Below are 23,525 nucleotides of genomic sequence, written 5' to 3' on the forward strand. Positions count from 1 at the left end.
TTGCTTAAAGATTGCCACCTGAGCTAGCCTCTGTTGCCCATCTTCGTCCGTTTCAGAGGGTAGATTTCTCAGTGTTGCCTTTTCGCCAGCTCCCCACGCCCTTGTGTGTTTCTTTTGCTTAAAGATTGTCACCTGAGCTAGGCACTGTTGCCCTGCTTCCTCAGTTTCAGAGGGTACCTTTTTCAGGGTAGCTTTTTGACCGGGTCTCCTCGCCATTGTATTTTTCTATTTCACTTTTTTTGCATAAAGATTGCCACCTGAGCTAGCCTCTGTTGCCCATCTTCTTCGGTTTCAGAGGGTAGATTTCTCAGTGTTTCATGTTCGCCAGCTCTCCACGCCCTTGCGTCTTTTTTTTTTTTTTGCTTAAAGGTTGCAGCCTGAGCTAGCTTCTTTTGCCCATGTTCGTCAGTTTCAGAGGGTGGATTTCTCCGTGTTGCTTTTTCCCCAGGTCTCCACGCCCTTGTGTGTTTCTTTTGCTTAACGATTGCCACCTGAGGTAGCCTCTGTTGCCCATCCTCGTCAGTTTCAGAGGGTAGATATATCAGGGTTGCTTTTTCCCCAGGTCTCCACGCCCTTGTGTGTTTCTTTTGCTTAAAGTTTGCCACCTGAAGCCAGCCTCTCTTGCCCATCTTCCTCAGTTTCAGAGGGTAGATATTTCAGGGTTGCTTTTTCCCCAGGTCTCCACGCCTTTGGGTCTTGCTTCTGCTTAACGATTGCCACCTGAGGTAGCCTCTGTTGCCCTTGTTCCTCAGTTTCAGAGGGTGGATTTCTCCGTGTTGCTTTTTCCCCAGGTCTCCACGCCCTTGTGTGTTTCTTTTGCTTAACGATTGCCACCTGAGGTAGCCTCTGTTGCCCATCCTCGTCAGTTTCAGAGGGTAGATATATCAGGGTTGCTTTTTCCCCAGGTCTCCACGCCCTTGTGTGTTTCTTTTGCTTAAAGTTTGCCACCTGAAGCCAGCCTCTCTTGCCCATCTTCCTCAGTTTCAGAGGGTAGATATTTCAGGGTTGCTTTTTCCCCAGGTCTCCACGCCTTTGGGTTTTGTTTTTGCTTAACGATTGCCACCTGAGGTAGCCTCTCTTGCCCATCTTCCTCAGTTTCAGAGGGTAGATATTTCAGGGTTGCTTTTTACCCAGGTCTCCACGCTTTTGGGTTTTGTTTTTGCTTAACGATTGCCACCTGAGGTAGCCTCTGTTGCCCATCTTCCTCAGTTTCAGAGGGTGGATTTCTCAGTGTTGCTTTTTACCCAGGTCTCCACGCCCTTGTGTGTTTCTTTTGCTTAAAGATTGCCACCTGAGCTAGCCTCTGTTGCCCATCTTCGTCCGTTTCAGAGGGTAGATTTCTCAGTGTTGCCTTTTCGCCAGCTCCCCACGCCCTTGTGTGTTTCTTTTGCTTAAAGATTGTCACCTGAGCTAGGCACTGTTGCCCTGCTTCCTCAGTTTCAGAGGGTACCTTTTTCAGGGTAGCTTTTTGACCGGGTCTCCTCGCCATTGTATTTTTCTATTTCACTTTTTTTGCATAAAGATTGCCACCTGAGCTAGCCTCTGTTGCCCATCTTCTTCGGTTTCAGAGGGTAGATTTCTCAGTGTTTCATGTTCGCCAGCTCTCCACGCCCTTGCGTCTTTTTTTTTTTTTTGCTTAAAGGTTGCAACCTGAGCTAGCTTCTTTTGCCCATGTTCGTCAGTTTCAGAGGGTGGATTTCTCCGTGTTGCTTTTTCCCCAGGTCTCCACGCCCTTGTGTGTTTCTTTTGCTTAACGATTGCCACCTGAGGTAGCCTCTGTTGCCCATCCTCGTCAGTTTCAGAGGGTAGATATATCAGGGTTGCTTTTTCCCCAGGTCTCCACGCCCTCGTGTGTTTCTTTTGCTTAAAGTTTGTCACCTGAAGCCAGCCTCTCTTGCCCATCTTCCTCAGTTTCAGAGGGTAGATATTTCAGCGTTGCTTTTTCCCCAGGTCTTCACACCTTAGTGTTTTGTTTTTGCTTAACGATTGCCACCTGGGCTAGCCTCTGTTTCCCATCTTCCTCAGTTTCAGAGGGTTGATATTTCAGGGTTGCTTTTTCCCCAGGTCTCCACGCCCTTGTGTGTTTCTTTTGCTTAACGATTGCCACCTGACCTAGCCTCTGTTGCCCATCCTCGTCAGTTTCAGAGGGTAGATTTCTCCGTGTTGCTTTTTCCCCAGGTCTCCACGCCCTTGTGTGTTTCTTTTGCTTAACGTTTGCCACCTGAAGCCAGCCTCTCTTGCCCATCTTCCTCAGTTTCAGAGGGTAGATATTTCAGGGTTGCTTTTTACCCAGGTCTCCACGCTTTTGGGTTTTGTTTTTGCTTAACGATTGCCACCTGAGGTAGCCTCTGTTGCCCATCTTCCTCAGTTTCAGAGGGTGGATTTCTCAGTGTTGCTTTTTACCCAGGTCTCCACGCCCTTGTGTGTTTCTTTTGCTTAAAGATTGCCACCTGAGCTAGCCTCTGTTGCCCATCTTCGTCCGTTTCAGAGGGTAGATTTCTCAGTGTTGCCTTTTCGCCAGCTCCCCACGCCCTTGTGTGTTTCTTTTGCTTAAAGATTGTCACCTGAGCTAGGCACTGTTGCCCTGCTTCCTCAGTTTCAGAGGGTACCTTTTTCAGGGTAGCTTTTTGACCGGGTCTCCTCGCCATTGTATTTTTCTATTTCACTTTTTTTGCATAAAGATTGCCACCTGAGCTAGCCTCTGTTGCCCATCTTCTTCGGTTTCAGAGGGTAGATTTCTCAGTGTTTCATGTTCGCCAGCTCTCCACGCCCTTGCGTCTTTTTTTTTTTTTTGCTTAAAGGTTGCAACCTGAGCTAGCTTCTTTTGCCCATGTTCGTCAGTTTCAGAGGGTGGATTTCTCCGTGTTGCTTTTTCCCCAGGTCTCCACGCCCTTGTGTGTTTCTTTTGCTTAACGATTGCCACCTGAGGTAGCCTCTGTTGCCCATCCTCGTCAGTTTCAGAGGGTAGATATATCAGGGTTGCTTTTTCCCCAGGTCTCCACGCCCTTGTGTGTTTCTTTTGCTTAAAGTTTGCCACCTGAAGCCAGCCTCTCTTGCCCATCTTCCTCAGTTTCAGAGGGTAGATATTTCAGGGTTGCTTTTTCCCCAGGTCTCCACGCCTTTGGGTCTTGCTTCTGCTTAACGATTGCCACCTGAGGTAGCCTCTGTTGCCCTTGTTCCTCAGTTTCAGAGGGTGGATTTCTCCGTGTTGCTTTTTCCCCAGGTCTCCACGCCCTTGTGTGTTTCTTTTGCTTAACGATTGCCACCTGAGGTAGCCTCTGTTGCCCATCCTCGTCAGTTTCAGAGGGTAGATATATCAGGGTTGCTTTTTCCCCAGGTCTCCACGCCCTTGTGTGTTTCTTTTGCTTAAAGTTTGCCACCTGAAGCCAGCCTCTCTTGCCCATCTTCCTCAGTTTCAGAGGGTAGATATTTCAGGGTTGCTTTTTCCCCAGGTCTCCACGCCTTTGGGTTTTGTTTTTGCTTAACGATTGCCACCTGAGGTAGCCTCTCTTGCCCATCTTCCTCAGTTTCAGAGGGTAGATATTTCAGGGTTGCTTTTTCCCCAGGTCTCCACGCTTTTGGGTTTTGTTTTTGCTTAACGATTGCCACCTGAGGTAGCCTCTGTTGCCCATCTTCCTCAGTTTCAGAGGGTGGATTTCTCAGTGTTGCTTTTTACCCAGGTCTCCACGCCCTTGTGTGTTTCTTTTGCTTAAAGATTGCCACCTGAGCTAGCCTCTGTTGCCCATCTTCGTCCGTTTCAGAGGGTAGATTTCTCAGTGTTGCCTTTTCGCCAGCTCCCCACGCCCTTGTGTGTTTCTTTTGCTTAAAGATTGTCACCTGAGCTAGGCACTGTTGCCCTGCTTCCTCAGTTTCAGAGGGTACCTTTTTCAGGGTAGCTTTTTGACCGGGTCTCCTCGCCATTGTATTTTTCTATTTCACTTTTTTTGCATAAAGATTGCCACCTGAGCTAGCCTCTGTTGCCCATCTTCTTCGGTTTCAGAGGGTAGATTTCTCAGTGTTTCATGTTCGCCAGCTCTCCACGCCCTTGCGTCTTTTTTTTTTTTTTGCTTAAAGGTTGCAACCTGAGCTAGCTTCTTTTGCCCATGTTCGTCAGTTTCAGAGGGTGGATTTCTCCGTGTTGCTTTTTCCCCAGGTCTCCACGCCCTTGTGTGTTTCTTTTGCTTAACGATTGCCACCTGAGGTAGCCTCTGTTGCCCATCCTCGTCAGTTTCAGAGGGTAGATATATCAGGGTTGCTTTTTCCCCAGGTCTCCACGCCCTTGTGTGTTTCTTTTGCTTAAAGTTTGCCACCTGAAGCCAGCCTCTCTTGCCCATCTTCCTCAGTTTCAGAGGGTAGATATTTCAGGGTTGCTTTTTCCCCAGGTCTCCACGCCTTTGGGTCTTGCTTCTGCTTAACGATTGCCACCTGAGGTAGCCTCTGTTGCCCTTGTTCCTCAGTTTCAGAGGGTGGATTTCTCCGTGTTGCTTTTTCCCCAGGTCTCCACGCCCTTGTGTGTTTCTTTTGCTTAACGATTGCCACCTGAGGTAGCCTCTGTTGCCCATCCTCGTCAGTTTCAGAGGGTAGATATATCAGGGTTGCTTTTTCCCCAGGTCTCCACGCCCTTGTGTGTTTCTTTTGCTTAAAGTTTGCCACCTGAAGCCAGCCTCTCTTGCCCATCTTCCTCAGTTTCAGAGGGTAGATATTTCAGGGTTGCTTTTTCCCCAGGTCTCCACGCCTTTGGGTTTTGTTTTTGCTTAACGATTGCCACCTGAGGTAGCCTCTCTTGCCCATCTTCCTCAGTTTCAGAGGGTGGATTTCTCCGTGTTGCTTTTTCCACAGGTCTCCACGCCCTTGTGTGTTTCTTTTGCTTAACGATTGCCACCTGACCTAGCCTCTGTTGCCCATCCTCGTCAGTTTCAGAGGGTAGATTTCTCCGTGTTGCTTTTTCCCCAGGTCTCCACGCCCTTGTGTGTTTCTTTTGCTTAATGTTTGCCACCTGAAGCCAGCCTCTCTTGCCCATCTTCCTCAGTTTCAGAGGGTAGATATTTCAGGGTTGCTTTTTACCCAGGTCTCCACGCTTTTGGGTTTTGTTTTTGCTTAACGATTGCCACCTGAGGTAGCCTCTGTTGCCCATCTTCCTCAGTTTCAGAGGGTGGATTTCTCAGTGTTGCTTTTTACCCAGGTCTCCACGCCCTTGTGTGTTTCTTTTGCTTAAAGATTGCCACCTGAGCTAGCCTCTGTTGCCCATCTTCGTCCGTTTCAGAGGGTAGATTTCTCAGTGTTGCCTTTTCGCCAGCTCCCCACGCCCTTGTGTGTTTCTTTTGCTTAAAGATTGTCACCTGAGCTAGGCACTGTTGCCCTGCTTCCTCAGTTTCAGAGGGTACCTTTTTCAGGGTAGCTTTTTGACCGGGTCTCCTCGCCATTGTATTTTTCTATTTCACTTTTTTTGCATAAAGATTGCCACCTGAGCTAGCCTCTGTTGCCCATCTTCTTCGGTTTCAGAGGGTAGATTTCTCAGTGTTTCATGTTCGCCAGCTCTCCACGCCCTTGCGTCTTTTTTTTTTTTTTGCTTAAAGGTTGCAACCTGAGCTAGCTTCTTTTGCCCATGTTCGTCAGTTTCAGAGGGTGGATTTCTCCGTGTTGCTTTTTCCCCAGGTCTCCACGCCCTTGTGTGTTTCTTTTGCTTAACGATTGCCACCTGAGGTAGCCTCTGTTGCCCATCCTCGTCAGTTTCAGAGGGTAGATATATCAGGGTTGCTTTTTCCCCAGGTCTCCACGCCCTTGTGTGTTTCTTTTGCTTAAAGTTTGCCACCTGAAGCCAGCCTCTCTTGCCCATCTTCCTCAGTTTCAGAGGGTAGATATTTCAGGGTTGCTTTTTCCCCAGGTCTCCACGCCTTTGGGTCTTGCTTCTGCTTAACGATTGCCACCTGAGGTAGCCTCTGTTGCCCTTGTTCCTCAGTTTCAGAGGGTGGATTTCTCCGTGTTGCTTTTTCCACAGGTCTCCACGCCCTTGTGTGTTTCTTTTGCTTAACGATTGCCACCTGAGGTAGCCTCTGTTGCCCATCCTCGTCAGTTTCAGAGGGTGGATTTCTCCCTGTTGCTTTTTCCCCAGGTCTCCACGCCCTTGTGTGTTTCTTTTGCTTCACGATTGCCACCTGAGGTAGCCTCTGTTGCCCATCCTCGTCAGTTTCAGAGGGTGGATTTCTCCCTGTTGCTTTTTCCCCAGGTCTCCACGCCCTTGTGTGTTTCTTTTGCTTAAAGTTTGCCACCTGAAGCCAGCCTCTCTTGCCCATCTTCCTCAGTTTCAGAGGGTAGATATTTCAGGGTTGCTTTTTCCCCAGGTCTCCACGCCTTTGGGTTTTGTTTTTGCTTAACGATTGCCACCTGAGGTAGCCTCTCTTGCCCATCTTCCTCAGTTTCAGAGGGTGGATTTCTCCGTGTTGCTTTTTCCACAGGTCTCCACGCCCTTGTGTGTTTCTTTTGCTTCACTATTGCCACCTGAGATAGCCTCTGTTGCCCATCCTCGTCAGTTTCAGAGGGTAGATTTCTCAGTGCTGCTTTTTCCCCAGGTCTCCACGCCCTCGTGTGTTTCTTTTGCTTAAAGTTTGTCACCTGAAGCCAGCCTCTCTTGCCCATCTTCCTCAGTTTCAGAGGGTAGATATTTCAGCGTTGCTTTTTCCCCAGGTCTTCACACCTTAGTGTTTTGTTTTTGCTTAACGATTGCCACCTGGGCTAGCCTCTGTTTCCCATCTTCCTCAGTTTCAGAGGGTTGATATTTCAGGGTTGCTTTTTCCCCAGGTCTCCACGCCCTTGTGTGTTTCTTTTGCTTAACGATTGCCACCTGACCTAGCCTCTGTTGCCCATCCTCGTCAGTTTCAGAGGGTAGATTTCTCCGTGTTGCTTTTTCCCCAGGTCTCCACGCCCTTGTGTGTTTCTTTTGCTTAACGTTTGCCACCTGAAGCCAGCCTCTCTTGCCCATCTTCCTCAGTTTCAGAGGGTAGATATTTCAGGGTTGCTTTTTACCCAGGTCTCCACGCTTTTGGGTTTTGTTTTTGCTTAACGATTGCCACCTGAGGTAGCCTCTGTTGCCCATCTTCCTCAGTTTCAGAGGGTGGATTTCTCAGTGTTGCTTTTTACCCAGGTCTCCACGCCCTTGTGTGTTTCTTTTGCTTAAAGATTGCCACCTGAGCTAGCCTCTGTTGCCCATCTTCGTCCGTTTCAGAGGGTAGATTTCTCAGTGTTGCCTTTTCGCCAGCTCCCCACGCCCTTGTGTGTTTCTTTTGCTTAAAGATTGTCACCTGAGCTAGGCACTGTTGCCCTGCTTCCTCAGTTTCAGAGGGTACCTTTTTCAGGGTAGCTTTTTGACCGGGTCTCCTCGCCATTGTATTTTTCTATTTCACTTTTTTTGCATAAAGATTGCCACCTGAGCTAGCCTCTGTTGCCCATCTTCTTCGGTTTCAGAGGGTAGATTTCTCAGTGTTTCATGTTCGCCAGCTCTCCACGCCCTTGCGTCTTTTTTTTTTTTTTGCTTAAAGGTTGCAACCTGAGCTAGCTTCTTTTGCCCATGTTCGTCAGTTTCAGAGGGTGGATTTCCCCGTGTTGCTTTTTCCCCAGGTCTCCACGCCCTTGTGTGTTTCTTTTGCTTAACGATTGCCACCTGAGGTAGCCTCTGTTGCCCATCCTCGTCAGTTTCAGAGGGTAGATATATCAGGGTTGCTTTTTCCCCAGGTCTCCACGCCCTTGTGTGTTTCTTTTGCTTAAAGTTTGCCACCTGAAGCCAGCCTCTCTTGCCCATCTTCCTCAGTTTCAGAGGGTAGATATTTCAGGGTTGCTTTTTCCCCAGGTCTCCACGCCTTTGGGTCTTGCTTCTGCTTAACGATTGCCACCTGAGGTAGCCTCTGTTGCCCTTGTTCCTCAGTTTCAGAGGGTGGATTTCTCCGTGTTGCTTTTTCCCCAGGTCTCCACGCCCTTGTGTGTTTCTTTTGCTTAACGATTGCCACCTGAGGTAGCCTCTGTTGCCCATCCTCGTCAGTTTCAGAGGGTGGATTTCTCCCTGTTGCTTTTTCCCCAGGTCTCCACGCCCTTGTGTGTTTCTTTTGCTTAAAGTTTGCCACCTGAAGCCAGCCTCTCTTGCCCATCTTCCTCAGTTTCAGAGGGTAGATATTTCAGGGTTGCTTTTTCCCCAGGTCTCCACGCCTTTGGGTTTTGTTTTTGCTTAACGATTGCCACCTGAGGTAGCCTCTCTTGCCCATCTTCCTCAGTTTCAGAGGGTGGATTTCTCCGTGTTGCTTTTTCCACAGGTCTCCACGCCCTTGTGTGTTTCTTTTGCTTCACGATTGCCACCTGAGGTAGCCTCTGTTGCCCATCCTCGTCAGTTTCAGAGGGTAGATTTCTCAGTGCTGCTTTTTCCCCAGGTCTCCACGCCCTCGTGTGTTTCTTTTGCTTAAAGTTTGTCACCTGAAGCCAGCCTCTCTTGCCCATCTTCCTCAGTTTCAGAGGGTAGATATTTCAGCGTTGCTTTTTCCCCAGGTCTTCACACCTTAGTGTTTTGTTTTTGCTTAACGATTGCCACCTGGGCTAGCCTCTGTTTCCCATCTTCCTCAGTTTCAGAGGGTTGATATTTCAGGGTTGCTTTTTCCCCAGGTCTCCACGCCCTTGTGTGTTTCTTTTGCTTCACGATTGCCACCTGAGGTAGCCTCTGTTGCCCATCCTCGTCAGTTTCAGAGGGTGGATTTCTCCCTGTTGCTTTTTCCCCAGGTCTCCACGCCCTTGTGTGTTTCTTTTGCTTAAAGTTTGCCACCTGAAGCCAGCCTCTCTTGCCCATCTTCCTCAGTTTCAGAGGGTAGATATTTCAGGGTTGCTTTTTCCCCAGGTCTCCACGCCTTTGGGTTTTGTTTTTGCTTAACGATTGCCACCTGAGGTAGCCTCTCTTGCCCATCTTCCTCAGTTTCAGAGGGTGGATTTCTCCGTGTTGCTTTTTCCACAGGTCTCCACGCCCTTGTGTGTTTCTTTTGCTTCACTATTGCCACCTGAGATAGCCTCTGTTGCCCATCCTCGTCAGTTTCAGAGGGTAGATTTCTCAGTGCTGCTTTTTCCCCAGGTCTCCACGCCCTCGTGTGTTTCTTTTGCTTAAAGTTTGTCACCTGAAGCCAGCCTCTCTTGCCCATCTTCCTCAGTTTCAGAGGGTAGATATTTCAGCGTTGCTTTTTCCCCAGGTCTTCACACCTTAGTGTTTTGTTTTTGCTTAACGATTGCCACCTGGGCTAGCCTCTGTTTCCCATCTTCCTCAGTTTCAGAGGGTTGATATTTCAGGGTTGCTTTTTCCCCAGGTCTCCACGCCCTTGTGTGTTTCTTTTGCTTAACGTTTGCCACCTGACCTAGCCTCTGTTGCCCATCCTCGTCAGTTTCAGAGGGTAGATTTCTCCGTGTTGCTTTTTCCCCAGGTCTCCACGCCCTTGTGTGTTTCTTTTGCTTAACGTTTGCCACCTGAAGCCAGCCTCTCTTGCCCATCTTCCTCAGTTTCAGAGGGTAGATATTTCAGGGTTGCTTTTTACCCAGGTCTCCACGCTTTTGGGTTTTGTTTTTGCTTAACGATTGCCACCTGAGGTAGCCTCTGTTGCCCATCTTCCTCAGTTTCAGAGGGTGGATTTCTCAGTGTTGCTTTTTACCCAGGTCTCCACGCCCTTGTGTGTTTCTTTTGCTTAAAGATTGCCACCTGAGCTAGCCTCTGTTGCCCATCTTCGTCCGTTTCAGAGGGTAGATTTCTCAGTGTTGCCTTTTCGCCAGCTCCCCACGCCCTTGTGTGTTTCTTTTGCTTAAAGATTGTCACCTGAGCTAGGCACTGTTGCCCTGCTTCCTCAGTTTCAGAGGGTACCTTTTTCAGGGTAGCTTTTTGACCGGGTCTCCTCGCCATTGTATTTTTCTATTTCACTTTTTTTGCATAAAGATTGCCACCTGAGCTAGCCTCTGTTGCCCATCTTCTTCGGTTTCAGAGGGTAGATTTCTCAGTGTTTCATGTTCGCCAGCTCTCCACGCCCTTGCGTCTTTTTTTTTTTTTTGCTTAAAGGTTGCAACCTGAGCTAGCTTCTTTTGCCCATGTTCGTCAGTTTCAGAGGGTGGATTTCTCCGTGTTGCTTTTTCCCCAGGTCTCCACGCCCTTGTGTGTTTCTTTTGCTTAACGATTGCCACCTGAGGTAGCCTCTGTTGCCCATCCTCGTCAGTTTCAGAGGGTAGATATATCAGGGTTGCTTTTTCCCCAGGTCTCCACGCCCTTGTGTGTTTCTTTTGCTTAAAGTTTGCCACCTGAAGCCAGCCTCTCTTGCCCATCTTCCTCAGTTTCAGAGGGTAGATATTTCAGGGTTGCTTTTTCCCCAGGTCTCCACGCCTTTGGGTCTTGCTTCTGCTTAACGATTGCCACCTGAGGTAGCCTCTGTTGCCCTTGTTCCTCAGTTTCAGAGGGTGGATTTCTCCGTGTTGCTTTTTCCCCAGGTCTCCACGCCCTTGTGTGTTTCTTTTGCTTAACGATTGCCACCTGAGGTAGCCTCTGTTGCCCATCCTCGTCAGTTTCAGAGGGTGGATTTCTCCCTGTTGCTTTTTCCCCAGGTCTCCACGCCCTTGTGTGTTTCTTTTGCTTAAAGTTTGCCACCTGAAGCCAGCCTCTCTTGCCCATCTTCCTCAGTTTCAGAGGGTAGATATTTCAGGGTTGCTTTTTCCCCAGGTCTCCACGCCTTTGGGTTTTGTTTTTGCTTAACGATTGCCACCTGAGGTAGCCTCTCTTGCCCATCTTCCTCAGTTTCAGAGGGTGGATTTCTCCGTGTTGCTTTTTCCACAGGTCTCCACGCCCTTGTGTGTTTCTTTTGCTTCACGATTGCCACCTGAGGTAGCCTCTGTTGCCCATCCTCGTCAGTTTCAGAGGGTAGATTTCTCAGTGCTGCTTTTTCCCCAGGTCTCCACGCCCTCGTGTGTTTCTTTTGCTTAAAGTTTGTCACCTGAAGCCAGCCTCTCTTGCCCATCTTCCTCAGTTTCAGAGGGTAGATATTTCAGCGTTGCTTTTTCCCCAGGTCTTCACACCTTAGTGTTTTGTTTTTGCTTAACGATTGCCACCTGGGCTAGCCTCTGTTTCCCATCTTCCTCAGTTTCAGAGGGTTGATATTTCAGGGTTGCTTTTTCCCCAGGTCTCCACGCCCTTGTGTGTTTCTTTTGCTTAACGATTGCCACCTGACCTAGCCTCTGTTGCCCATCCTCGTCAGTTTCAGAGGGTAGATTTCTCCGTGTTGCTTTTTCCCCAGGTCTCCACGCCCTTGTGTGTTTCTTTTGCTTAACGTTTGCCACCTGAAGCCAGCCTCTCTTGCCCATCTTCCTCAGTTTCAGAGGGTAGATATTTCAGGGTTGCTTTTTACCCAGGTCTCCACGCTTTTGGGTTTTGTTTTTGCTTAACGATTGCCACCTGAGGTAGCCTCTGTTGCCCATCTTCCTCAGTTTCAGAGGGTGGATTTCTCAGTGTTGCTTTTTACCCAGGTCTCCACGCCCTTGTGTGTTTCTTTTGCTTAAAGATTGCCACCTGAGCTAGCCTCTGTTGCCCATCTTCGTCCGTTTCAGAGGGTAGATTTCTCAGTGTTGCCTTTTCGCCAGCTCCCCACGCCCTTGTGTGTTTCTTTTGCTTAAAGATTGTCACCTGAGCTAGGCACTGTTGCCCTGCTTCCTCAGTTTCAGAGGGTACCTTTTTCAGGGTAGCTTTTTGACCGGGTCTCCTCGCCATTGTATTTTTCTATTTCACTTTTTTTGCATAAAGATTGCCACCTGAGCTAGCCTCTGTTGCCCATCTTCTTCGGTTTCAGAGGGTAGATTTCTCAGTGTTTCATGTTCGCCAGCTCTCCACGCCCTTGCGTCTTTTTTTTTTTTTTGCTTAAAGGTTGCAACCTGAGCTAGCTTCTTTTGCCCATGTTCGTCAGTTTCAGAGGGTGGATTTCTCCGTGTTGCTTTTTCCCCAGGTCTCCACGCCCTTGTGTGTTTCTTTTGCTTAACGATTGCCACCTGAGGTAGCCTCTGTTGCCCATCCTCGTCAGTTTCAGAGGGTAGATATATCAGGGTTGCTTTTTCCCCAGGTCTCCACGCCCTTGTGTGTTTCTTTTGCTTAAAGTTTGCCACCTGAAGCCAGCCTCTCTTGCCCATCTTCCTCAGTTTCAGAGGGTAGATATTTCAGGGTTGCTTTTTCCCCAGGTCTCCACGCCTTTGGGTCTTGCTTCTGCTTAACGATTGCCACCTGAGGTAGCCTCTGTTGCCCTTGTTCCTCAGTTTCAGAGGGTGGATTTCTCCGTGTTGCTTTTTCCCCAGGTCTCCACGCCCTTGTGTGTTTCTTTTGCTTAACGATTGCCACCTGAGGTAGCCTCTGTTGCCCATCCTCGTCAGTTTCAGAGGGTGGATTTCTCCCTGTTGCTTTTTCCCCAGGTCTCCACGCCCTTGTGTGTTTCTTTTGCTTAAAGTTTGCCACCTGAAGCCAGCCTCTCTTGCCCATCTTCCTCAGTTTCAGAGGGTAGATATTTCAGGGTTGCTTTTTCCCCAGGTCTCCACGCCTTTGGGTTTTGTTTTTGCTTAACGATTGCCACCTGAGGTAGCCTCTCTTGCCCATCTTCCTCAGTTTCAGAGGGTGGATTTCTCCGTGTTGCTTTTTCCACAGGTCTCCACGCCCTTGTGTGTTTCTTTTGCTTCACGATTGCCACCTGAGGTAGCCTCTGTTGCCCATCCTCGTCAGTTTCAGAGGGTAGATTTCTCAGTGCTGCTTTTTCCCCAGGTCTCCACGCCCTCGTGTGTTTCTTTTGCTTAAAGTTTGTCACCTGAAGCCAGCCTCTCTTGCCCATCTTCCTCAGTTTCAGAGGGTAGATATTTCAGCGTTGCTTTTTCCCCAGGTCTTCACACCTTAGTGTTTTGTTTTTGCTTAACGATTGCCACCTGGGCTAGCCTCTGTTTCCCATCTTCCTCAGTTTCAGAGGGTTGATATTTCAGGGTTGCTTTTTCCCCAGGTCTCCACGCCCTTGTGTGTTTCTTTTGCTTAACGATTGCCACCTGACCTAGCCTCTGTTGCCCATCCTCGTCAGTTTCAGAGGGTAGATTTCTCCGTGTTGCTTTTTCCCCAGGTCTCCACGCCCTTGTGTGTTTCTTTTGCTTAACGTTTGCCACCTGAAGCCAGCCTCTCTTGCCCATCTTCCTCAGTTTCAGAGGGTAGATATTTCAGGGTTGCTTTTTACCCAGGTCTCCACGCTTTTGGGTTTTGTTTTTGCTTAACGATTGCCACCTGAGGTAGCCTCTGTTGCCCATCTTCCTCAGTTTCAGAGGGTGGATTTCTCAGTGTTGCTTTTTACCCAGGTCTCCACGCCCTTGTGTGTTTCTTTTGCTTAAAGATTGCCACCTGAGCTAGCCTCTGTTGCCCATCTTCGTCCGTTTCAGAGGGTAGATTTCTCAGTGTTGCCTTTTCGCCAGCTCCCCACGCCCTTGTGTGTTTCTTTTGCTTAAAGATTGTCACCTGAGCTAGGCACTGTTGCCCTGCTTCCTCAGTTTCAGAGGGTACCTTTTTCAGGGTAGCTTTTTGACCGGGTCTCCTCGCCATTGTATTTTTCTATTTCACTTTTTTTGCATAAAGATTGCCACCTGAGCTAGCCTCTGTTGCCCATCTTCTTCGGTTTCAGAGGGTAGATTTCTCAGTGTTTCATGTTCGCCAGCTCTCCACGCCCTTGCGTCTTTTTTTTTTTTTTGCTTAAAGGTTGCAACCTGAGCTAGCTTCTTTTGCCCATGTTCGTCAGTTTCAGAGGGTGGATTTCTCCGTGTTGCTTTTTCCCCAGGTCTCCACGCCCTTGTGTGTTTCTTTTGCTTAACGATTGCCACCTGAGGTAGCCTCTGTTGCCCATCCTCGTCAGTTTCAGAGGGTAGATATATCAGGGTTGCTTTTTCCCCAGGTCTCCACGCCCTTGTGTGTTTCTTTTGCTTAAAGTTTGCCACCTGAAGCCAGCCTCTCTTGCCCATCTTCCTCAGTTTCAGAGGGTAGATATTTCAGGGTTGCTTTTTCCCCAGGTCTCCACGCCTTTGGGTCTTGCTTCTGCTTAACGATTGCCACCTGAGGTAGCCTCTGTTGCCCTTGTTCCTCAGTTTCAGAGGGTGGATTTCTCCGTGTTGCTTTTTCCCCAGGTCTCCACGCCCTTGTGTGTTTCTTTTGCTTAACGATTGCCACCTGAGGTAGCCTCTGTTGCCCATCCTCGTCAGTTTCAGAGGGTGGATTTCTCCCTGTTGCTTTTTCCCCAGGTCTCCACGCCCTTGTGTGTTTCTTTTGCTTAAAGTTTGCCACCTGAAGCCAGCCTCTCTTGCCCATCTTCCTCAGTTTCAGAGGGTAGATATTTCAGGGTTGCTTTTTCCCCAGGTCTCCACGCCTTTGGGTTTTGTTTTTGCTTAACGATTGCCACCTGAGGTAGCCTCTCTTGCCCATCTTCCTCAGTTTCAGAGGGTGGATTTCTCCGTGTTGCTTTTTCCACAGGTCTCCACGCCCTTGTGTGTTTCTTTTGCTTCACGATTGCCACCTGAGGTAGCCTCTGTTGCCCATCCTCGTCAGTTTCAGAGGGTAGATTTCTCAGTGCTGCTTTTTCCCCAGGTCTCCACGCCCTCGTGTGTTTCTTTTGCTTAAAGTTTGTCACCTGAAGCCAGCCTCTCTTGCCCATCTTCCTCAGTTTCAGAGGGTAGATATTTCAGCGTTGCTTTTTCCCCAGGTCTTCACACCTTAGTGTTTTGTTTTTGCTTAACGATTGCCACCTGGGCTAGCCTCTGTTTCCCATCTTCCTCAGTTTCAGAGGGTTGATATTTCAGGGTTGCTTTTTCCCCAGGTCTCCACGCCCTTGTGTGTTTCTTTTGCTTAACGATTGCCACCTGACCTAGCCTCTGTTGCCCATCCTCGTCAGTTTCAGAGGGTAGATTTCTCCGTGTTGCTTTTTCCCCAGGTCTCCACGCCCTTGTGTGTTTCTTTTGCTTAACGTTTGCCACCTGAAGCCAGCCTCTCTTGCCCATCTTCCTCAGTTTCAGAGGGTAGATATTTCAGGGTTGCTTTTTACCCAGGTCTCCACGCTTTTGGGTTTTGTTTTTGCTTAACGATTGCCACCTGAGGTAGCCTCTGTTGCCCATCTTCCTCAGTTTCAGAGGGTGGATTTCTCAGTGTTGCTTTTTACCCAGGTCTCCACGCCCTTGTGTGTTTCTTTTGCTTAAAGATTGCCACCTGAGCTAGCCTCTGTTGCCCATCTTCGTCCGTTTCAGAGGGTAGATTTCTCAGTGTTGCCTTTTCGCCAGCTCCCCACGCCCTTGTGTGTTTCTTTTGCTTAAAGATTGTCACCTGAGCTAGGCACTGTTGCCCTGCTTCCTCAGTTTCAGAGGGTACCTTTTTCAGGGTAGCTTTTTGACCGGGTCTCCTCGCCATTGTATTTTTCTATTTCACTTTTTTTGCATAAAGATTGCCACCTGAGCTAGCCTCTGTTGCCCATCTTCTTCGGTTTCAGAGGGTAGATTTCTCAGTGTTTCATGTTCGCCAGCTCTCCACGCCCTTGCGTCTTTTTTTTTTTTTTGCTTAAAGGTTGCAACCTGAGCTAGCTTCTTTTGCCCATGTTCGTCAGTTTCAGAGGGTGGATTTCTCCGTGTTGCTTTTTCCCCAGGTCTCCACGCCCTTGTGTGTTTCTTTTGCTTAACGATTGCCACCTGAGGTAGCCTCTGTTGCCCATCCTCGTCAGTTTCAGAGGGTAGATATATCAGGGTTGCTTTTTCCCCAGGTCTCCACGCCCTTGTGTGTTTCTTTTGCTTAAAGTTTGCCACCTGAAGCCAGCCTCTCTTGCCCATCTTCCTCAGTTTCAGAGGGTAGATATTTCAGGGTTGCTTTTTCCCCAGGTCTCCACGCCTTTGGGTCTTGCTTCTGCTTAACGATTGCCACCTGAGGTAGCCTCTGTTGCCCTTGTTCCTCAGTTTCAGAGGGTGGATTTCTCCGTGTTGCTTTTTCCCCAGGTCTCCACGCCCTTGTGTGTTTCTTTTGCTTAACGATTGCCACCTGAGGTAGCCTCTGTTGCCCATCCTCGTCAGTTTCAGAGGGTGGATTTCTCCCTGTTGCTTTTTCCCCAGGTCTCCACGCCCTTGTGTGTTTCTTTTGCTTAAAGTTTGCCACCTGAAGCCAGCCTCTCTTGCCCATCTTCCTCAGTTTCAGAGGGTAGATATTTCAGGGTTGCTTTTTCCCCAGGTCTCCACGCCTTTGGGTTTTGTTTTTGCTTAACGATTGCCACCTGAGGTAGCCTCTCTTGCCCATCTTCCTCAGTTTCAGAGGGTGGATTTCTCCGTGTTGCTTTTTCCACAGGTCTCCACGCCCTTGTGTGTTTCTTTTGCTTCACGATTGCCACCTGAGGTAGCCTCTGTTGCCCATCCTCGTCAGTTTCAGAGGGTAGATTTCTCAGTGCTGCTTTTTCCCCAGGTCTCCACGCCCTCGTGTGTTTCTTTTGCTTAAAGTTTGTCACCTGAAGCCAGCCTCTCTTGCCCATCTTCCTCAGTTTCAGAGGGTAGATATTTCAGCGTTGCTTTTTCCCCAGGTCTTCACACCTTAGTGTTTTGTTTTTGCTTAACGATTGCCACCTGGGCTAGCCTCTGTTTCCCATCTTCCTCAGTTTCAGAGGGTTGATATTTCAGGGTTGCTTTTTCCCCAGGTCTCCACGCCCTTGTGTGTTTCTTTTGCTTAACGATTGCCACCTGACCTAGCCTCTGTTGCCCATCCTCGTCAGTTTCAGAGGGTAGATTTCTCCGTGTTGCTTTTTCCCCAGGTCTCCACGCCCTTGTGTGTTTCTTTTGCTTAACGTTTGCCACCTGAAGCCAGCCTCTCTTGCCCATCTTCCTCAGTTTCAGAGGGTAGATATTTCAGGGTTGCTTTTTCCCCAGGTCTCCACGCCTTTGGGTTTTGTTTTTGCTTAACGATTGCCACCTGAGGTAGCCTCTCTTGCCCATCTTCCTCAGTTTCAGAGGGTGGATTTCTCCGTGTTGCTTTTTCCACAGGTCTCCACGCCCTTGTGTGTTTCTTTTGCTTCACGATTGCCACCTGAGGTAGCCTCTGTTGCCCATCCTCGTCAGTTTCAGAGGGTAGATTTCTCAGTGCTGCTTTTTCCCCAGGTCTCCACGCCCTCGTGTGTTTCTTTTGCTTAAAGTTTGTCACCTGAAGCCAGCCTCTCTTGCCCATCTTCCTCAGTTTCAGAGGGTAGATATTTCAGCGTTGCTTTTTCCCCAGGTCTTCACACCTTAGTGTTTTGTTTTTGCTTAACGATTGCCACCTGGGCTAGCCTCTGTTTCCCATCTTCCTCAGTTTCAGAGGGTTGATATTTCAGGGTTGCTTTTTCCCCAGGTCTCCACGCCCTTGTGTGTTTCTTTTGCTTAACGATTGCCACCTGACCTAGCCTCTGTTGCCCATCCTCGTCAGTTTCAGAGGGTAGATTTCTCCGTGTTGCTTTTTCCCCAGGTCTCCACGCCCTTGTGTGTTTCTTTTGCTTAACGTTTGCCACCTGAAGCCAGCCTCTCTTGCCCATCTTCCTCAGTTTCAGAGGGTAGATATTTCAGGGTTGCTTTTTACCCAGGTCTCCACGCTTTTGGGTTTTGTTTTTGCTTAACGATTGCCACCTGAGGTAGCCTCTGTTGCCCATCTTCCTCAGTTTCAGAGGGTGGATTTCTCAGTGTTGCTTTTTACCCAGGTCTCCACGCCCTTGTGTGTTTCTTTTGCTTAAAGATTGCCACCTGAGCTAGCCTCTGTTGCCCATCTTCGTCCGTTTCAGAGGGTAGATTTCTCAGTGTTGCCTTTTCGCCAGCTCCCCACGCCCTTGTGTGTTTCTTTTGCTTAAAGATTGTCACCTGAGCTAGGCACTGTTGCCCTGCTTCCTCAGTTTCAGAGGGTACCTTTTTCAGGGTAGCTTTTTGACCGGGTCTCCTCGCCATTGTATTTTTCTATTTCACTTTTTTTGCATAAAGATTGCCACCTGAGCTAGCCTCTGTTGCCCATCTTCTTCGGTTTCAGAGGGTAGATTTCTCAGTGTTTCATGTTCGCCAGCTCTCCACGCCCTTGCGTCTTTTTTTTTTTTTTGCTTAAAGGTTGCAACCTGAGCTAGCTTCTTTTGCCCATGTTCGTCAGTTTCAGAGGGTGGATTTCTCCGTGTTGCTTTTTCCCCAGGTCTCCACGCCCTTGTGTGTTTCTTTTGCTTAACGATTGCCACCTGAGGTAGCCTCTGTTGCCCATCCTCGTCAGTTTCAGAGGGTAGATATATCAGGGTTGCTTTTTCCCCAGGTCTCCACGCCCTTGTGTGTTTCTTTTGCTTAAAGTTTGCCACCTGAAGCCAGCCTCTCTTGCCCATCTTCCTCAGTTTCAGAGGGTAGATATTTCAGGGTTGCTTTTTCCCCAGGTCTCCACGCCTTTGGGTCTTGCTTCTGCTTAACGATTGCCACCTGAGGTAGCCTCTGTTGCCCTTGTTCCTCAGTTTCAGAGGGTGGATTTCTCCGTGTTGCTTTTTCCCCAGGTCTCCACGCCCTTGTGTGTTTCTTTTGCTTAACGATTGCCACCTGAGGTAGCCTCTGTTGCCCATCCTCGTCAGTTTCAGAGGGTGGATTTCTCCCTGTTGCTTTTTCCCCAGGTCTCCACGCCCTTGTGTGTTTCTTTTGCTTAAAGTTTGCCACCTGAAGCCAGCCTCTCTTGCCCATCTTCCTCAGTTTCAGAGGGTAGATATTTCAGGGTTGCTTTTTCCCCAGGTCTCCACGCCTTTGGGTTTTGTTTTTGCTTAACGATTGCCACCTGAGGTAGCCTCTCTTGCCCATCTTCCTCAGTTTCAGAGGGTGGATTTCTCCGTGTTGCTTTTTCCACAGGTCTCCACGCCCTTGTGTGTTTCTTTTGCTTCACGATTGCCACCTGAGGTAGCCTCTGTTGCCCATCCTCGTCAGTTTCAGAGGGTAGATTTCTCAGTGCTGCTTTTTCCCCAGGTCTCCACGCCCTCGTGTGTTTCTTTTGCTTAAAGTTTGTCACCTGAAGCCAGCCTCTCTTGCCCATCTTCCTCAGTTTCAGAGGGTAGATATTTCAGCGTTGCTTTTTCCCCAGGTCTTCACACCTTAGTGTTTTGTTTTTGCTTAACGATTGCCACCTGGGCTAGCCTCTGTTTCCCATCTTCCTCAGTTTCAGAGGGTTGATATTTCAGGGTTGCTTTTTCCCCAGGTCTCCACGCCCTTGTGTGTTTCTTTTGCTTAACGATTGCCACCTGACCTAGCCTCTGTTGCCCATCCTCGTCAGTTTCAGAGGGTAGATTTCTCCGTGTTGCTTTTTCCCCAGGTCTCCACGCCCTTGTGTGTTTCTTTTGCTTAACGTTTGCCACCTGAAGCCAGCCTCTCTTGCCCATCTTCCTCAGTTTCAGAGGGTAGATATTTCAGGGTTGCTTTTTCCCCAGGTCTCCACGCCTTTGGGTTTTGTTTTTGCTTAACGATTGCCACCTGAGGTAGCCTCTCTTGCCCATCTTCCTCAGTTTCAGAGGGTGGATTTCTCCGTGTTGCTTTTTCCACAGGTCTCCACGCCCTTGTGTGTTTCTTTTGCTTCACGATTGCCACCTGAGGTAGCCTCTGTTGCCCATCCTCGTCAGTTTCAGAGGGTAGATTTCTCAGTGCTGCTTTTTCCCCAGGTCTCCACGCCCTCGTGTGTTTCTTTTGCTTAAAGTTTGTCACCTGAAGCCAGCCTCTCTTGCCCATCTTCCTCAGTTTCAGAGGGTAGATATTTCAGCGTTGCTTTTTCCCCAGGTCTTCACACCTTAGTGTTTTGTTTTTGCTTAACGATTGCCACCTGGGCTAGCCTCTGTTTCCCATCTTCCTCAGTTTCAGAGGGTTGATATTTCAGGGTTGCTTTTTCCCCAGGTCTCCACGCCCTTGTGTGTTTCTTTTGCTTAACGATTGCCACCTGACCTAGCCTCTGTTGCCCATCCTCGTCAGTTTCAGAGGGTAGATTTCTCCGTGTTGCTTTTTCCCCAGGTCTCCACGCCCTTGTGTGTTTCTTTTGCTTAACGTTTGCCACCTGAAGCCAGCCTCTCTTGCCCATCTTCCTCAGTTTCAGAGGGTAGATATTTCAGGGTTGCTTTTTACCCAGGTCTCCACGCTTTTGGGTTTTGTTTTTGCTTAACGATTGCCACCTGAGGTAGCCTCTGTTGCCCATCTTCCTCAGTTTCAGAGGGTGGATTTCTCAGTGTTGCTTTTTACCCAGGTCTCCACGCCCTTGTGTGTTTCTTTTGCTTAAAGATTGCCACCTGAGCTAGCCTCTGTTGCCCATCTTCGTCCGTTTCAGAGGGTAGATTTCTCAGTGTTGCCTTTTCGCCAGCTCCCCACGCCCTTGTGTGTTTCTTTTGCTTAAAGATTGTCACCTGAGCTAGGCACTGTTGCCCTGCTTCCTCAGTTTCAGAGGGTACCTTTTTCAGGGTAGCTTTTTGACCGGGTCTCCTCGCCATTGTATTTTTCTATTTCACTTTTTTTGCATAAAGATTGCCACCTGAGCTAGCCTCTGTTGCCCATCTTCTTCGGTTTCAGAGGGTAGATTTCTCAGTGTTTCATGTTCGCCAGCTCTCCACGCCCTTGCGTCTTTTTTTTTTTTTTGCTTAAAGGTTGCAACCTGAGCTAGCTTCTTTTGCCCATGTTCGTCAGTTTCAGAGGGTGGATTTCTCCGTGTTGCTTTTTCCCCAGGTCTCCACGCCCTTGTGTGTTTCTTTTGCTTAACGATTGCCACCTGAGGTAGCCTCTGTTGCCCATCCTCGTCAGTTTCAGAGGGTAGATATATCAGGGTTGCTTTTTCCCCAGGTCTCCACGCCCTTGTGTGTTTCTTTTGCTTAAAGTTTGCCACCTGAAGCCAGCCTCTCTTGCCCATCTTCCTCAGTTTCAGAGGGTAGATATTTCAGGGTTGCTTTTTCCCCAGGTCTCCACGCCTTTGGGTCTTGCTTCTGCTTAACGATTGCCACCTGAGGTAGCCTCTGTTGCCCTTGTTCCTCAGTTTCAGAGGGTGGATTTCTCCGTGTTGCTTTTTCCCCAGGTCTCCACGCCCTTGTGTGTTTCTTTTGCTTAACGATTGCCACCTGAGGTAGCCTCTGTTGCCCATCCTCGTCAGTTTCAGAGGGTGGATTTCTCCCTGTTGCTTTTTCCCCAGGTCTCCACGCCCTTGTGTGTTTCTTTTGCTTAAAGTTTGCCACCTGAAGCCAGCCTCTCTTGCCCATCTTCCTCAGTTTCAGAGGGTAGATATTTCAGGGTTGCTTTTTCCCCAGGTCTCCACGCCTTTGGGTTTTGTTTTTGCTTAACGATTGCCACCTGAGGTAGCCTCTCTTGCCCATCTTCCTCAGTTTCAGAGGGTGGATTTCTCCGTGTTGCTTTTTCCACAGGTCTCCACGCCCTTGTGTGTTTCTTTTGCTTCACGATTGCCACCTGAGGTAGCCTCTGTTGCCCATCCTCGTCAGTTTCAGAGGGTAGATTTCTCAGTGCTGCTTTTTCCCCAGGTCTCCACGCCCTCGTGTGTTTCTTTTGCTTAAAGTTTGTCACCTGAAGCCAGCCTCTCTTGCCCATCTTCCTCAGTTTCAGAGGGTAGATATTTCAGCGTTGCTTTTTCCCCAGGTCTTCACACCTTAGTGTTTTGTTTTTGCTTAACGATTGCCACCTGGGCTAGCCTCTGTTTCCCATCTTCCTCAGTTTCAGAGGGTTGATATTTCAGGGTTGCTTTTTCCCCAGGTCTCCACGCCCTTGTGTGTTTCTTTTGCTTAACGATTGCCACCTGACCTAGCCTCTGTTGCCCATCCTCGTCAGTTTCAGAGGGTAGATTTCTCCGTGTTGCTTTTTCCCCAGGTCTCCACGCCCTTGTGTGTTTCTTTTGCTTAACGTTTGCCACCTGAAGCCAGCCTCTCTTGCCCATCTTCCTCAGTTTCAGAGGGTAGATATTTCAGGGTTGCTTTTTACCCAGGTCTCCACGCTTTTGGGTTTTGTTTTTGCTTAACGATTGCCACCTGAGGTAGCCTCTGTTGCCCATCTTCCTCAGTTTCAGAGGGTGGATTTCTCAGTGTTGCTTTTTACCCAGGTCTCCACGCCCTTGTGTGTTTCTTTTGCTTAAAGATTGCCACCTGAGCTAGCCTCTGTTGCCCATCTTCGTCCGTTTCAGAGGGTAGATTTCTCAGTGTTGCCTTTTCGCCAGCTCCCCACGCCCTTGTGTGTTTCTTTTGCTTAAAGATTGTCACCTGAGCTAGGCACTGTTGCCCTGCTTCCTCAGTTTCAGAGGGTACCTTTTTCAGGGTAGCTTTTTGACCGGGTCTCCTCGCCATTGTATTTTTCTATTTCACTTTTTTTGCATAAAGATTGCCACCTGAGCTAGCCTCTGTTGCCCATCTTCTTCGGTTTCAGAGGGTAGATTTCTCAGTGTTTCATGTTCGCCAGCTCTCCACGCCCTTGCGTCTTTTTTTTTTTTTTGCTTAAAGGTTGCAACCTGAGCTAGCTTCTTTTGCCCATGTTCGTCAGTTTCAGAGGGTGGATTTCTCCGTGTTGCTTTTTCCCCAGGTCTCCACGCCCTTGTGTGTTTCTTTTGCTTAACGATTGCCACCTGAGGTAGCCTCTGTTGCCCATCCTCGTCAGTTTCAGAGGGTAGATATATCAGGGTTGCTTTTTCCCCAGGTCTCCACGCCCTTGTGTGTTTCTTTTGCTTAAAGTTTGCCACCTGAAGCCAGCCTCTCTTGCCCATCTTCCTCAGTTTCAGAGGGTAGATATTTCAGGGTTGCTTTTTCCCCAGGTCTCCACGCCTTTGGGTCTTGCTTCTGCTTAACGATTGCCACCTGAGGTAGCCTCTGTTGCCCTTGTTCCTCAGTTTCAGAGGGTGGATTTCTCCGTGTTGCTTTTTCCCCAGGTCTCCACGCCCTTGTGTGTTTCTTTTGCTTAACGATTGCCACCTGAGGTAGCCTCTGTTGCCCATCCTCGTCAGTTTCAGAGGGTGGATTTCTCCCTGTTGCTTTTTCCCCAGGTCTCCACGCCCTTGTGTGTTTCTTTTGCTTAAAGTTTGCCACCTGAAGCCAGCCTCTCTTGCCCATCTTCCTCAGTTTCAGAGGGTAGATATTTCAGGGTTGCTTTTTCCCCAGGTCTCCACGCCTTTGGGTTTTGTTTTTGCTTAACGATTGCCACCTGAGGTAGCCTCTCTTGCCCATCTTCCTCAGTTTCAGAGGGTGGATTTCTCCGTGTTGCTTTTTCCACAGGTCTCCACGCCCTTGTGTGTTTCTTTTGCTTAACGATTGCCACCTGACCTAGCCTCTGTTGCCCATCCTCGTCAGTTTCAGAGGGTAGATTTCTCAGTGCTGCTTTTTCCCCAGGTCTCCACGCCCTCGTGTGTTTCTTTTGCTTAAAGTTTGTCACCTGAAGCCAGCCTCTCTTGCCCATCTTCCTCAGTTTCAGAGGGTAGATATTTCAGCGTTGCTTTTTCCCCAGGTCTTCACACCTTAGTGTTTTGT

The sequence above is a fragment of the Equus asinus genome, chromosome 10, assembly GCF_041296235.1.
Source record: "Equus asinus isolate D_3611 breed Donkey chromosome 10, EquAss-T2T_v2, whole genome shotgun sequence".
Classification (NCBI taxonomy): domain Eukaryota; kingdom Metazoa; phylum Chordata; class Mammalia; order Perissodactyla; family Equidae; genus Equus; species Equus asinus.